This window comes from Aegilops tauschii, chromosome 1, assembly GCF_002575655.3.
Source record: "Aegilops tauschii subsp. strangulata cultivar AL8/78 chromosome 1, Aet v6.0, whole genome shotgun sequence".
Lineage (NCBI taxonomy): Eukaryota > Viridiplantae > Streptophyta > Magnoliopsida > Poales > Poaceae > Aegilops > Aegilops tauschii.
In genome coordinates this window covers 134,411,653-134,427,737 of record NC_053035.3, presented here as the reverse complement: position 1 = coordinate 134,427,737, position 16,085 = coordinate 134,411,653, and positions in this window count along the sequence as shown.

The window sequence follows — 16,085 nt, the reverse complement described above, 5'->3', positions numbered from 1 at the left end:
TTTTCATTCATATGCTGATACAAGTACTAGCATTACAGAACACAAAAATGGACTCGAGGGATTACATTATTTGAATTAAAATTTGGCGATTGCCTACAAGTTTAAGATTGAAAAAAAATAAGTGCCACGTACGCCTTTGTCCCAGTCCATCTCCTACAGGAAGAGGTCGAAGGGGCCGGAGGCGAGCATAGCTGGGATTCGGCGCCTCCCCAGGATCAGGACGGCGCCGCTCCCCAGCAAGGAGGAAGAAATCGGAGGATAGGCGTGGATGGTGACACTCCCGGAGGACCAGATGGGAGGCACGGAGTCACCGGCAAAAATGACTCGTCGGAATTGTCGTCCCCGTTCTTGACGGATCGTGGGTTGCCACTACTGTGCGCATCACTACCACCCAAAGACCTCGGCACGACCACCACGCCGGACACCATGCTCTCTAAACCCTTCCACAGAGAGCATGGTCATCCCCGGGAGCCCTGATGTTGGAAGTCATCGCACGTCATGAAGACGTCTGAGAAAGCACGGAGCCTTCCTGTTCGACGAGAAGACCGCACCTAGGAGGAGCCAGATTCGCCCCCGATAGCGGTGAATCTCTCCTATGGCCCCTCCCCGATGCCGCAAAAGGAAGAAGAATGGGGAGCGGTCGACTACCACGCACCGTGCCCATCTCGAGCGGTGACATGGTGTTGGTCGCGTCCCCTCCCACTGAAGTCAAGGCCATGGGCGACCTGGTGACAAGCACGCCGGGGTTGCCACTCCCGGTGTCGGCGCCGTGCCGCCCGAACCTTCCTCTCAGATCCAAGGGAGATCCCAAGCAAGAGCCCGGGGGCTGGCCCCGAGCTCTTCTCTTCAGCATCGCTGGCAAAAGCAGAGAACAAGGGAAGAAGAAGGAGAATGCAAAGATGGATGACTCCGCCCTCCTCCGCCCCTCCCTTTTAGAGGCCGGGCGGGGAAGGGCAGCTGCCCCATCAACGGGTGACCACCGCCCTCCTCCGCCAATTCAAGGCGGGCGGACCCTCTCCAAGATGCTCTCCCGCGCCACGCGCCTCCGTTACCTACCCCGCGCGATGCATGCAGCATATGTGGCCAAGGATAGGGGCGCGTTGTGGGAAGCATAAATGGCAGTTTCTACCCCATGGGTTAAAGTCGTTCACGGGCCATCACTGGAGCGGCCCCACCACTATTAGCTTTACACCACGCGCGGGGAAACCGGGAGCTGGCCCTAAATCAAGGCTAATGAAGTAGCAATGGAAACCTCAAGGGGCCAAACCCTTCAGCAACCCTGCCTGTGCACTTATTAGGCCCTACCCCGACGACACTCAGCAGCGCGTTCGGGGCAGGCCCGGGGGCTTCTGTCAGTGCAACAAACCCTGGTTCCATTGCCCAGACTGTGCACAGGCACAAGAACAAGATTGAAGCACCGGCTTAAGTCAGAGATTGAGGGACCAAGAGATTTGAAGAACCAACATGCAGTTCAGAGGGACCAAGATCAAGCCAGAGGAGAAATATATCGGCAAGAGAAGGGCCTCCCTTGCCGGGCAGGCGAGCCCGGCAAGAGAAGGGCCTCCCTTGCCGGGCAGGCGAGCCCGGCAAGGGGCGAGGCCACCGCCAGAAGCAGGCAAGGCACCCCGACAAGGTCTGCCGGGACTCGCGGGGGCAGAACCACCCCATCAACCACTCGAGCACGACCCACGTCATCAATCAGTGCGGTGTCAAGCCGCAAGGTGATTAAGTGGCAACCATTCGCCACATGGCAGCCATTTCCTATAGAAGAAACCCACAAATGACACCCATCCTGCGACGTGTCAAGAGAGCAGGCGTGGAGCTGGCAAGATAGCCCGACAAACCTTGCCGGGCAATCAGTGATGTGACACTAAGCGGTGCATTTAATGCACGCTGCCAGCCCGCAGAGTTAGGTATGATAGCACTGTTTGCTATCATATCACTAGATAATGACTATTTTGCCATTGTGGTGACCCCTTAATCTATAAAATGAGGCCCATGGAACCCGTAGGAAGGGTTGGAAAGTTGATGAACCCACACCACCATACGCGCGTAGTCACTGCAGCCCTACGGCAACCCCTGCCGGGCAAGTCTATTGCGTTTCACCATCCCCATTCCACCATCAATCCACCAAAGCAGGAGTAGGGTCTTATGCCTCGCGGCGGCCCGAACCAGGGTAAATTGCTTGTGTGCTGTCTGTCGTGCTGCCGTGCGCTGGTCTGCTCTTTGTGCAACACGATGCCCCCCTGCCGAACCAGCAAGGGACCTCCTGGTCCCATAGGTGGCCATGGATATCCCGCGACACTCCGGTATCCAGGAGTTGCATAATCTCATAGTCGAAGGAATATGTATTTGACATTAAGAAATCAATAGCAATAAATTGAACGACCATTATGCTAAGCTAACGGATGGGTCTTGTCCATCACATCATTCTCCTTATGATGTGATCCCATTATCAAATGACAACATATGTCTATGGTTAGGAAACCTTAACCATCTTTGATCAACGAGCTAGTCTAGTAGAGGCTTACTGGGGACACGGTTTTTGTTTATGTATTCACACATGTACTTAAGTTTCTGATTAATACAATTCTAGCATGAATAATAAACAATTATCATGAATAAGGAAATATAAAATGACAACTTTATTATTACCTCCAGGGCATATTTCCTTCAGTCTCCCACTTGCACTAGAGTCAATAATTTAGATTACATTGTAATGAATCTAACACCCATGGAGTCTTGGTGCTAATCATGTTTTGCTCGCGGAAGAGGCTTTCAACGGGTTTGCTACATTTAGATCCATATGTATTTTGGAAACTTCTATGTCTCCATCCTCGACCTTTTAACGAATGGAGTTGAAGCGTCTCTTGATGTGTTTAGTCCTCTTGTGAAACCTGGATTCCTTCGCCAAGGCAGTTGCTCCAGTGTTGTCACAAAAGATTTTCATTGTACCCGATGCACTGGGTATTACACCCACATCGGATATGAAATCCTTCATCCAGACTCCTTCATGAGCTGCTTCTGAAGCAGCTACTTACTCCACTTCACACATAGATCCCACCATGACGGTCTGCTTGGAACTGCACCAACTGACAGCTCCACCATTCAATATAAAAATATATCCGGTTTGTGACTTAGAGTCATGTGGATCAGTGTCAAAGCTAACATCAACATAACCATTTACAACGAGCTCTTTGTCACCTCCATAAACGAGAAACATATCCTTGGTCCTTTTCAGGTACTTCAGGATGTTCTTGACCGTTGTCTAGTGATCCACTCCTAGATTACTTTGGTACCTCCCTGCCAAACATATGGCAAGGCAGACATCAGGTCTGGTACACAACATAGCATACATGATAGAACCTATGGGTAAGTGTAACACCCCGCATGTAACTTGCCATATTTGTAACTTCGACTCTTGCCATTTCGGCTATGTGATATGTTTTTCCCTCCGTTGTCGGGTTTTGTTTTTCGTTTTGTATTTTGTCATGTCATGCATTTTTTCCCTCCAAGAAGATTTGTCTTATCATGAGCACCCAGTTGCTATTCTTGAAGAAACGGAGCGCAAGACTCGCAACAAGTCAATCAAATTCCTCAAAGTGAAGTGGTCGCACCATTCCGACCGGGAAGCCACCTGGGAACGCGAGGACCATCTCCGTTCCGATTATCCGGAGTTTTTTCAGTCCTAGATCTCGGGACTAGATCCTCTCGTAGTGGTGGAGTGTTGTAACACCCCGCATGTAACTTGCCATATTTGTAACTCCGACTCTTGCCATTTCGGCTATGTGATATGTGTTTCCCTCCGTTGTCGGGTTTTGTATTTTGTCATGTCATGCATTTTTATATCATGTCATCATGTGCATTGCATTCGCATACGTGTTCGCTCATGCATCCGAGCATTTTCCCCGTTGTCCGTTTTCCAATCCGGCGCTCCTATCTCCTCCGGTGCACCCCTCTAGTTTTCTTTCGTGTGCGTGTGTCAAACTTTCTCGGAATGGACTGAGGCTTGTCAAGGGGTCTTAATATATCACCCGGAGTCTACCGGTCAAGTTTCGTTCCATTCGGAGGTCGTTTGGTACTCCATCGGTTAACCGGGCCTCCGCAATGTCCATTTGAGTATCCAGCAAAAACCCCCTCCAAAACCAGCCCAAAGCCCACCAAACTCTCTTCCATGCTCTAGGTCGTTCGATCACGATCGTGTGGGCGAAAACCGCACCTCATTTGAAGTCTCCTAGCTCCCTCTACCTATTTATAAGTGGGCATCCTGAAAAACGAAATCACAGACGAACCCTAGCCCTCGTCCCACTCCGCCGCCGGACACGTCCGGGCGGAGCCGGACACGTCCAACCGCCGCCGCCGGCCCGCGAAGCCCGCAGCGGGCCCGCCCGAGCCCGCGCCGCCGCCCGCCCGCGCCGCCGCCGCGCACCGCCGCCGGCCCCGCCGCGCGCCGTCGCCGCCGGCCGGCTCGCCTTCTCCGCCGCCGGCGCCGTGCCCGCCGCCCCGGCGCCGCCGCCTCCGGCGACCGCCGCCCCCGCCGGCGACCGCCTCCTCCGCCGCGCCTCCTCCTCTCCTCCCCCGCCTAGCGCCGCCCGCCGCCGGTCCCTGCCTCGCCGCCGTCGGGCTCGAGCTCGAGCTCGGGAGCCGGCCCAGATCCGATCGAGTGGTACTGCCCGTTGACCTTTCCCTCGCTTCGTTTTTTTCTAAGTCTGAAAATTCCATCAGCAAGTGCCTGTGTTCCCGATGCGATAACTTTGTGCATGTAGCTCCGATTCGCGCGTATAATATGTCAAATTGTTCGCCTCGTGATGCCCTTCATTTTGTTCAATTGCACCATTTTCATTAGAGGTCATTTTGAAGCCCAAATCTTCGTTGGAAGAGGGCTAGTTGCTGTTAATCTCTGGTTCTTATCAGAACTTGGAGATTTGTCATTTTTGTTTCATTTATTTTGTGCATCTTTTAGGCATGAGCTCTACACGTGTTTTGAAGTATGCCATGCCATCTTTCCAGTGGTATAGTCCATGTATTTTTGTGATCTCTGTGGTGACTAGCACAAGCATGCAAAGTAGGCCCTGTAATAATTCTGATTTCAGGGACTTAGTGATTTCTCTAAGTCTTTGTCTGCTGTAATTTTGTTGCCATGTAAACTTGATGCTACAGAGAGATCCATGCATATTTTGGAGATATTCTCTAAGGATGTTTTGTAGCTATAGTTGTAATTGATCCATTCCTGCAACTGTTTACAATTTTAGAGTAACATAGCATGACACAATCTTGCTCTACTTTTGCTATAAAATATTTCTGGCAGATTGTTAACATGATTTGCAATCTTGCCAAGCTTATTGTAGTTGGTCCATACATGCTTTGCAATTGTTCTTGCCATAGATAGCTTCATAAACATGCCGTCGTACTGTAGGTATGCTTGGTGTGTCATGCATTGCTCTGTAGTGAGTGCGTCAAGCTCACAAAGAGGCCTACATATTAATATTTCTGCCATGCTCTGTTTTCTGCTAAGTCAGAAACCTGATAACGAAACTTGCTATGTTTACATGTTTGCCATCATATCTTATTTTCCTTTTTGGCTTATGGTCAGTAAGGGACTTTTGTTATGTGCATTTAGTAGAACACTACCATGCCTTGTTTTGCTATGTTAAGTTTCTGTAGCATATTGATTTCATGCTCTGAACATTGCTACCTGATGCTGTTTTCTGCCATGCCCAGTTTTTCACTAAGTCTGTGAACCTGTAATCTTTTGCACTTTTGCCATGCTTGTTTGAGCTTGATATGTTGTTAACTAGCCGTAGCCCAGTGTTCATCTTTTGTCAAGCATCTCCTGTAGATTACTGCCATGTGCTTTGTTGCTATGTTGGGGTGCTGTAGCATTGCTACTTGTTGCATTTTAAGTGCTATCTTGCTGTTTATCGCAGATTAGTGTCATTCTTGTTTTGCTTGCCATTTGCAAACCGTGCATCCGATTCCGGTGATCTTTACATCGATTTCGACCAAAATCACCTCATCTTTCCAGTGGCATGCTTGGTTTGCCAAGTTACTGCCATGTTCATCATTTTCCTTCCGGAGCACGCATACGCATCGCATATCACATCTTGCATATCATACATGTTTTGCATCATGTTGCTTGTGCATTTCTCGTAATTGATTGTGGTTCCGTTTGCTTGTGTTCTTGTCTTGGGTAGAGCCGGGAGACGAGTTCGTGAACGAGGAACCTGTCGAGTACGCTTACGAGGATCAAGCTTTCGACAACTCTGAGAATCTTGCAGGCAAGATGACCACCCCTCGAAATCACTTCTATCTTTGCTATGCTAGTTGTTCGGTCTATTGCCATGCTCGCTACCTATCACTTGCTATATCATGTCTCCTATTTTAGCCATGTTAGCCTCTAACCATCCTCTCCTAGCAAACCGTTGTTTGGCTATGTTACCGCTTTTGCTCAGCCCCTCTTATAGCGTTGCTAGTTGCAGGTGAAGTTGAAGTTTGTTCCATGTCGGAACATGGATATGTTGGGATATCACAATATCTCTTATTTAATTAATGCACCTATATATTTTGGTAAAGGGTGGAAGGCTCGGCCTTATGCCTGGTGTTTTGTTCCACTCTTGCCGCCCTAGTTTTTTGTTATACCGGGATTATGTTCCTTGAGTTTGCGTTCCTTACGCGGTCGGGTGATTTATGGGACCCCCTTGACAGTTCGCCTTGAATAAAAATCCTCCAGCAAGGCCCAGCTTTGGTTTTACTATTTGCCGCCTAAGCCTTTTCCCCTGGGTTTTCGCGAGCCCGAGGGTCATCTTATTTTAACCCCCCCCCCCCCCCGGGCCAGTACTCCTTCGAGTGTTGGTCCGAACCGAGCAGCCTGCGGGGCCACCTCGGGGAAACTCGAGGTCTGGTTTTACTCGTAGCTTGACTTATCCGGTGTGCCCTGAGAACGAGATATGTGCAGCTCCTATCGGGATTTGTCGGCACATTCGGGCGGCTTTGCTGGTCTTGTTTTACCATTGTCGAGATGTCTTGTAAACCAGGATTCCGAGACTGATCGGGTCTTTCCGGGAGAAGGTTTATCCTTCGTTGACCATGAGAGCTTATGATGGGCTAAGTTGGAACACCCCTGCAGGGTATTATCTTTCGAAAGCCGTGCCCGCGGTTATGAGGCAGATGGGAATTTGTTAATATCCGGTTGTAGATAACTTGTCACTTGACCCAATTAAAATACACCAAGTGCGTGTGTAGCCGTGATGGTCTCTTCTCGGCGGAGTCCGGGAAGTGAACACGGTCTGTGTTATGTTTGACGTAAGTAGGTGTTCAGGACCTCTTCTTGGTCATTGCTAGATGACGTCCGCTCCTTTGCTTCTCTTCTCGCTCTCATTTGCGCAAGTTAGCCACCATATATGCTTTTGCCGCTGCAGCTCCACCTCTTTGCACCTCTTTGTCCTATAAGCTTAAATAGTCTTGATCTCGCGGGTGTGAGATTGCTGAGTCCCCGTGACTCACAGATACTTCCAAAACAGTTGCAGGTGCCGACGATGCCAGTGCAGACGATGGCGTCGATCTCAAGTGGGAGTTCGACGAGGAACGTGGTCGTTACTATGTGTCTTTTCCTGATGATCAGTAGTGGAGCCCAGTTGGGACGATCGGGGATCTAGCATTTGGGGTTGTCTTATTTTCATCTGGTTTTTGACCGTAGTCGGTCTATATGATTGTACTTTGGATGATGTATGAATAATATTTATGTATTGTGTGAAGTGGCGATTGTAAGCCAACTCTTTATCCCATTCTTGTTCATTACATGGGATTGTGTGAAGATGACCCTTCTTGCGACAAAACCACTATGCGGTTATGCCTCTAAGTCGTGCCTCGACACGTGGGAGATATAGCCGCATCGTGGGCGTTACAGTAAGGCATAGGGAATGACTATCATTTTCTCTATCTTCTGTAGTGGTCGGGCTTTGAGTCTAACTCAATTTCACACCTTGTAACACACGCAAGAACCCTTTCTTTGACTGATCCATTTTGAACTTATTCAAAATTTTATCAAGGTATGTGCTTTGTGAAAATCCTATTAAGCGTGTGGATCTATCCCTATAGATCTTGATGCCCAACATATAAGCAGCTTCACCGAGGTCTTTCATTGAAAAATTCTTATTCAAGTATCCTTTTATGTTATCCAGAAATTCTATATCATTTTCGATCAACAATATGTCATCCACATATAATATCAGAAATGCTACAGAGCTCCCACTCACTTTCTTGTAAATACAGGCTTCACCATAAGTCTGTATAAAACCATATGCTTTGATCGCAGCATTAAAGTGTATATTCCAACTGTGAGATGCTTGCACCAGTCCATAGATGGATCGCTGGAGCTTGCACACTTTGTTATGACCTTTAGGATTGACAAAACCTTCTGGTTGCATCATATACAACTCTTCTTTAAGAAATCCATTAAGGAATGCAGTTTTGACATCTATTAAGGAATGCAGTTTTGACAATGCTCTATACCAACAACTTCACCCCCGTCATCACCAACTCTTCCCCCCTCTATGCAGCGGTGTAACCCCTCTTTTATCCGCTGTAGTCTCTACTTAAACATGGTACTCAACTCTATATATTTTTTCCCAATGATGTATGGCTATCCTATGATGTTTGAGTAGATCTGTTTTGTCCTATGGGTTCATTGTGATCCTGATTGGTTTGAGTTGCATGTTTTATTATTGGTGCTATCCTATGGTGCTCTCCGTGTCACGCAAGCGTGAGGGATCCCCGTTGTAGGGTTTGCGATATGTTCATGATTTGCTTATGGTGGGTGGCATGAGTGACAGAAGCACAGACCGGAGTGAGGGAGTCCTGGACTAAGGGGTCCTCGGGCGTCCGGCCCGTTTGACATTGGCCGGACTGATGGGCTGTGAAGATACAAGACCGAAGACTCTCACCGTGTCCGGATGGGAATCTCCTTGGCGTGGAAGGCAAGCTTGGCATCCGGATATGAAGATTCCTTTCTCTGTAACCGACTCTGTATAACCCTAGTCCCCTCCGGTGTCTATATAAACCGGAGGGTTTAGTCCATAGGGACAATCGTAATCATACAGGCTAGACTTCTAGGGTTTTAGCCATTACGATCTCGTGGTAGATCAACTCTTGTAATACTCATATTCATCAAGATCAATCAAGCAGGAAGTAGGGTATTACCTCCATAGAGAGGGCCCGAACCTGGGTAAACATCGTGTCCCCTGTCTCCTGTTACCATCGACGTTAGACGCACAGTTCGGGACCCCCTACCCGAGATCCGCCGGTTTTGACACCGACATTGGTGCTTTCATTGAGAGTTCCACTGCGTCGTCTTCAAGACGTTCGATGGCCCCGTCAATCATCTACAACAATGCTGTCTAGGGGGGAGTTTTTCTCCCCGGACAGATCTTCGTATACGGCGGTTTCGCACTGCGGGCCAACTCGCTTGGCCATCTAGAGCAGATCGATAGCTATACCCCTGGCCATCAAGTTAGGTTTGGAAGCTTGAACTACGTTGTTGATACCCGCGGAGACTTGATCTTCGATGGATTCAAGCCCACGGCAGCCGCTCCCTGCCACCGCGATGAGCATGACCTAAATCTGTCATCGGACCATACCCAGGAGATAGTACCTGTAAGTGCTCTGGCCCTAGATCCGGAGCAGATTGCGCCATCCGAGGACGGGAAGCTCAACCCCGCCACGGGAGCCGCACACTCAGTGGCGCTGGAGCCGCACACAGACCCAACCTCGAGCGTGACTTGCGTCACTGGAACCTCGGATTCGTCTCCGGCCACAGGTTCCGAACCACGCGCGCCCGCGTCCGTCGAGCCCGATGAAGCGTCGGTCGTCAAATTCAGTGCCGCGGACATCTTTGGGCACTCACCTTCAGGCGATGTGCTGAAATCATTAAAAACCCTCTCCTTAGCAGGGTACTCACAGACGAACTATATCCGGTTCGAACTAGGGGTTGATGACAGGGAATTTCGCTTCCCACCCACCTCCCACTTCATAGCCACTGTCGAGGACCTAACCGACATGCTCGATTACGGCTCCGAAGACATCGACGGTATGGATGACGATGCCGGAGAAGAGGAGGCCCAAAACCCGCCATTTACCGGATGCTGGACGGCCACTTCCTTGTATGACCCGTACATGGTGGATACACCCAAAGAGAATAGCGGTGAGGACAAGGAAGACCCAGTCGAGGATAAACCTCCTGAGATACAGCCAAAGCGCCGACGTCAGCGGCGCCACTCCAAGTCACGCCGTGGAAAAGACAGCAATACCGGCACAAGAGAAAACAATAGTCCGGATGATGCCGAAGACAATGAAGACCCCGTTGAGCCAACCTCCGAACAGGATGAACGGGAAGACGGGCAAGTTAGCCCTGATGAACAGGCCATAAACGAAGACTCGGAGGACAGTAATTATCTTACACTCTCCGAGGATGAGGTGAGCCTCGGCAATGAGGATTTTATCATGCCTGAGGAACCTCTTGAGCAGGAGCGCTTCAAGCGCTGGCTAATAGCCACTGCAAGGAGCCTGAAAAAGAAGCAGCGGCAGCTTCAAGCTGATCAAGACCTGCTCAACAATAGGTGTACTAATGTCCTGGCAGCCGAGGAATACGGCCTTGAGCGCCCAGCCAAAAGTTATCCGAAGCACAAATTGCTACCTCAGATTGATGACGAGGCGCTAGAGCACGTACCACCATCGCGCAATGCGGCTGACCAACCACCACGTGCTGGGACAAAGCGGCAACTCAAGCCAAACACCAGCCCGTACTACCTCACTGTAAAGGCAGAGATAAAATAGCTTGAGGACATACATATGACCTGCGGCAGCACGTGGACAGTAGAGTAGGTCAGAACAGATCGATCTAAGGATCGCGGGGGCGTGCCCCGACACGCGACAACGGCTACCTAGTCGGACACAACAATCATAATCACGCCCGGGCCGAGAACCGCAGACGGACTCTGTCCGAGCTACGTCACGACGTGGCCTGATATAGAGGTGCCGCACACCCACTTTGCTTCGCTGACGAGGTAATGGAGCACGAATTCCCAGAAGGGTTTAAACCCGTAAACATCGAATCATATGATGGAACAACAGACCCCGCGGTATGGATCGAGGATTTCTTCTCCATATTCATATGGCCCGCGGTGATGATTTCCATGCCATCAAATACCTCCCACTAAAACTCAAAGGACCAGCTCGGCACTGGTTGAACAGTCTGCCCGAAAACTCCGTTGGCAGCTGGGAGGACTTGGAAGAAGCCTTCCTCAACAACTTCCAGGGCACATATGTCCGACCTCCGGATGCCGATGACTTAAGTCACATAATTCAACAGCCCGGAGAGTCAGCCAGGAAATTCTGGACTAGGTTCTTAACCAAAAAGAACCAGATCGTCGACTGTCCGGATGCCGAAGCCCTAGCGGCCTTTAAACATAGCATCCGGGACGAATGGCTCGCCCGACACCTCGGCCAAGAAAAGCCGAAGTCCATGGCAACCATCACGGCGCTTATGACCCGCTTTTGCGTGGGCGAAGATAGCTGGCTAGCCCGTAACAATAACAATGCAAGTGAACCTGGCACTTCGAAAGCCAGAAATAGCAACGGCAAGCCCCGACGCAACATACACAAGCGTCAAAGCAACGGTCATAATACTGACGACACGGCGGTCAACGCCGGATTCAGTGGCTCCAAGTTCGGCCAGCGGAAGAAGCCGTTCAAAAGGAATAATTCAGGCTCATCCAGCTTGGACCGCATACTCGATCGTCCATGCCAGATACACGGCACCCCCGCTAAACCAGCCAATCACACCAACAGAAGTTGCTGGGTTTTTAAACAGGCCGGCAAGATAAATGTCGAGAACAAGGAGAAGGGGTCGCAAAGCGAGGATGATGACGAGGAGCCCCGTCCACCGAACACAGGGGGACAGAAGAAGTTTCCCCCTCAGGTCAAAACGGTGAACATGATATACGCCACCCATATCCCCAAGAGGGAGCGCAAGTGTGCGCCCAGGGGCGTCTATGCGATAGAGCCAGTCGCCCCAAAATTTAATCCATGGTCGTCATGCCTGATCACCTTCGATCACAGGGATCATCCGACCAGTATCCATCATGGCGGTTCAGCCGCACTGGTCCTTGACCCAATAATCGATGGATTCCACCTGACACGAGTCCTCATGGACGGTGGCAGCAGCCTCAACCTGCTCTATCAGGATGCAGTGCGCGAAATGGGCATCGATCCATCAAGGATCAAGCCCACCAAAACTACCTTTAAAGGAGTCATACCAGGTGTAGAGGCCCGTTGTATGGGCTCAATCACACTGGAAGCCGTCTTCGGGTCCCAGGACAACTTCAGAAGCGAAGAGTTGATCTTCGATATCGTCCCCTTCTGTAGTGGCTATCACGCACTGCTCGGACAAACCGCATTCGCTCGATTTAATGTGGTTCCACACTATGCTTATCTCAAGCTCAAGATGCCCGGACCACGCGGTGTCATAACAGTCAATGGAAACACGGAGCGTTCCCTCCGTACTGAAGAACACGTCGCGGCCCTGGCAGCGGAAGTACAGAGCGGCCTTTTAAGGCAGAATTTTAATTCAGCGGCCAAGCTCCCGGACACTGTCAAACGAGTTCGTACTACTCCGCAGCTTGACAGTCCGGCTCGTCAGAGAGTCAGACTAGCAATCCGGCCTCCGTCTCAGTCCTGACCAAATGGCGGCATACGTACTGCGCGTACATAACTACGCACTCAAAATACCATGGGCAGAGACGGAGGCATAACTAAACTGTGGTCCACAATACGGCTTCGACCTTCCCCGGACACACATACTTTCACTTTTCCTTTTATATCTTTTTTAGGTTTCTTTTCCTCAGACCCCTAGCAGTGGCCGGATCATCGATCCTTTCGAGGGACAGATACACCAAGGCGGCAGGCGGCACAGACGTGTGGGGGAATCTCTAGACGTTCTCTTCGATGATCGTCCTACCTGTTTTCAGGACCCGCATGCAGCTCCCCCTTGGTCTTGGCATGTTAAATAGCCAGGTTGCTTATTGCACTACTTGTACAAATACGTTTTGACGTATCAATCAAATTACAACGAGAACTATTTGCGGCCCAACTTATGTGGCACTAGCTTACAATCTCATTTTATTTTGTTATTCTTATCGATTGCACACGTACACTTTGGTATGCTTTAATTGGCCAGGGGCTTCACTATGCTCCATACTATGGCAACAAAGTCCGAACACTTTTACAGTACAGTTCAGCGCCCCAAAGTTTAGCATTATATGCATTGGCTCCGAATCATGTCTTTGGTCAATAGTTGGGTTGACTGGCTCCTGTGCTTACTACCTTACGTTCCGCTCTATCGGCTAGGGTAGTAAAGGGAGAACTACTGCGATTGTGTCCTGGTTTATCCAGATAAGCACCTCAGTAGAGAAAGCTGAAAACTGACTGTCATGATGCGGCGTGAGCCGGTCTGCTGTTCCGAGGTTACAAATCTTTTGCGATTTTTTCCGCACTATGCGATGAACTGGTCTTTATCCGATCAGGTGTTTACAGCCCCTAGTGCGGATTAAATGCTAACTAGGGGCTGCGCCTACATTTTTTGTCAAACTCCTATGGCTAAGTGAGGGCGGTAAAGCCACATAGTCCGATTGCCTGGTTCGTTGCGCTAAACACCTCCTTCAAGGACCAAATTTTTGGATCAAGAGTGTTTAGATTCCATCCCGAACACCCCCGTACTACCTACGTGGGGGCTGAAGCCGACGACTGACCAACTCTCAGATTTAATAAAAACGGCTGCACAAGAGGCAAAATTTTAATAATAACAAACATTATATTACATAATAGCTTTGTTCCCCCATACAAGATAGGATAACACGAAAGTATTTCATTCAAAAATAATATCCTTAGCACATTGCTCCGCTACAGTGCGTTATCCCTCCAGGACATCTTCAAAATACCGCTCGGGCGTGTGGTGCTCCTTGCCAGCGGGCGACCCCTCGGTCGCGAGCTTGACGGCGTTCATCTTCGCCCACTGCACCTTGACACAGGCGAAGGCCATCCGCGCACCCTCGATGTAGACCGACCGGTTGATGACGTCAAGCCAGGGGCAGGCATTGACCAGCCGCTTCACGAGCCCGAAGTAGCTGTTGGGTATAGCTTCGGCAGGCCATAGCCGGATTATTAAATCCTTCATGGCCAGTTCGGCCACCCTATGCAGTTCGACCAGTTGTTTTAGCTGGTCGCTGCACCGGATGTTCTGGCACAAGGTACTGCGACCAGAACAGCTTCTCTGTCGAGCTCCTCTCTTCGGCTTGGAAGAACTCTGCAACGTCGGCTACACTACGCGGCAAATCCGGAAACGCTCTTGGAGAACTCCAAATCCGGGTTAGTAAGAGATACCTCTTCTTCACATATTTGCTCTGCATAATGAAGGCCTTACCCGCCGCGATCTTCCTGGCCTCTTGAACCTCCTGGAGGGCGCCCTGGGCTTCAACCCGGGCATCTTGTGCGCTTTGGCGAGCCTTGGCGAGTTCGGTCTTTTGATCCGCAATATTGCGCTCCAAGGACTCGCATTTCTTCACGGCGTCCTGGAGCTCTTGCTGGACCTCACCGACCCTGTCCTCGTATTTTTCATGGGCGGCCTACTCCTTTGCCGCTTTCTCTTGAGCCTCGGCCACCACCTTCTTGAGGGTTTCCACCTCAGTTGCCGCTCCTACAAATACCATGACACTATAGTCAACATAAATCATCAATCCTTTCTGATATACAGCAGGTCATTACATACCTTGCTTATCCTCCAGCTGCTTCCTCACTTGGCCGAGTTCCTCCTCGGCCCGCTCCAGCCTCTGCTTTAGTACGGAGACTTCGGCAGCATGAGAAGTCGCGGCCAGCAGTGACGCCTGCTTATTCACATAGACATATATGGTTAGTCTCCTGCGAAAACTATTTGATCCTCTGTTCGGCTCTTGTTTCCGAACACTGAACAGAGTCTCAGGGGCTACTGTCTATACTGTGACTTTCTTTTTACATAATCGCATCGTTTACCTCAAAGCCTGTTAGAAGGTGGGTGTAGGCTTCGGTCAGTACGCTCTTAACGGACTGAACCCTCTCAATCACCGTACACATGAGAGTGCGGTGTTCTTCGACGATAGAAGTGCCTCGCCGCGCTTCCATTAGAGTATCCGGTGCCTCTGGATGGATAGAGGTCACCGGTGGGATAGGTGCACCCCCTTCTTTCAAAGGAGGTTGCCTGCTTGATTCTGGAGCCGTATGGGTCTCCGGAACAGTATTCGGCTAGGGGCGGCACCAGATACGATCCCCATCGCTAGTCTCCATGGGGATTTTCTCCCCCATGTGTCCGGCGGCCGAGGTTTCACCCTCTAGCGCCGCCCTGATGGCCTCTTGCGTCTCTCCCTGGCATGGGATCCTTCGGGATAACACCTCGGTGTCATCCATGGCCCTGGGAGAGGAGGCCGCCGGAAGGGACCCGCTGTCCATCACCTTCGGGTCCAGCAAATTCCCCGAAGATGAGGATCGCTCGAGGTAAGAACGGGCCGGACTACAAGTGCGTGGTTCAATGCGTTAAAACTACGAAGTAAAGAGGCTGATATATAAATGCGTCAGGGTCTTTGAGTACTCACGATCCGGCCGGGGGCTTATCTCGGGGGAGCCGCTCTGGGCTGCTGTCGATGTCCCACGTGGAGTTATCCGCTAGGAAGACCTTCCCCTTCTTGAACTCTTCTGCCTCCTGATTTGTGGAGGCTGCCCTCTTCTTCCTCCCCCCTTAGGGGGAGAGTTACTCTCCTCCTCCTCCTCCTCGTCCTCAGCAGCGGAGGAGTGAGTCTCGGTGTCCTCGGACGCCACGTCCGAAGCGCCCTTGCGGTGGAGACCACTACTGGTCTCCTTGGCCTTCTTCTTGGCCTTCTTCTCCGGCGCCTGGTATGGCGCCGGAACCAGCATCTTCGTCAAACGCAGGATAGCTGGGTCTTCGGGCAGCGGGGCCGGACACTAGATCCCCTCCGCCTTCTTTGTCCAGCCCTGAAAAGTTAAAC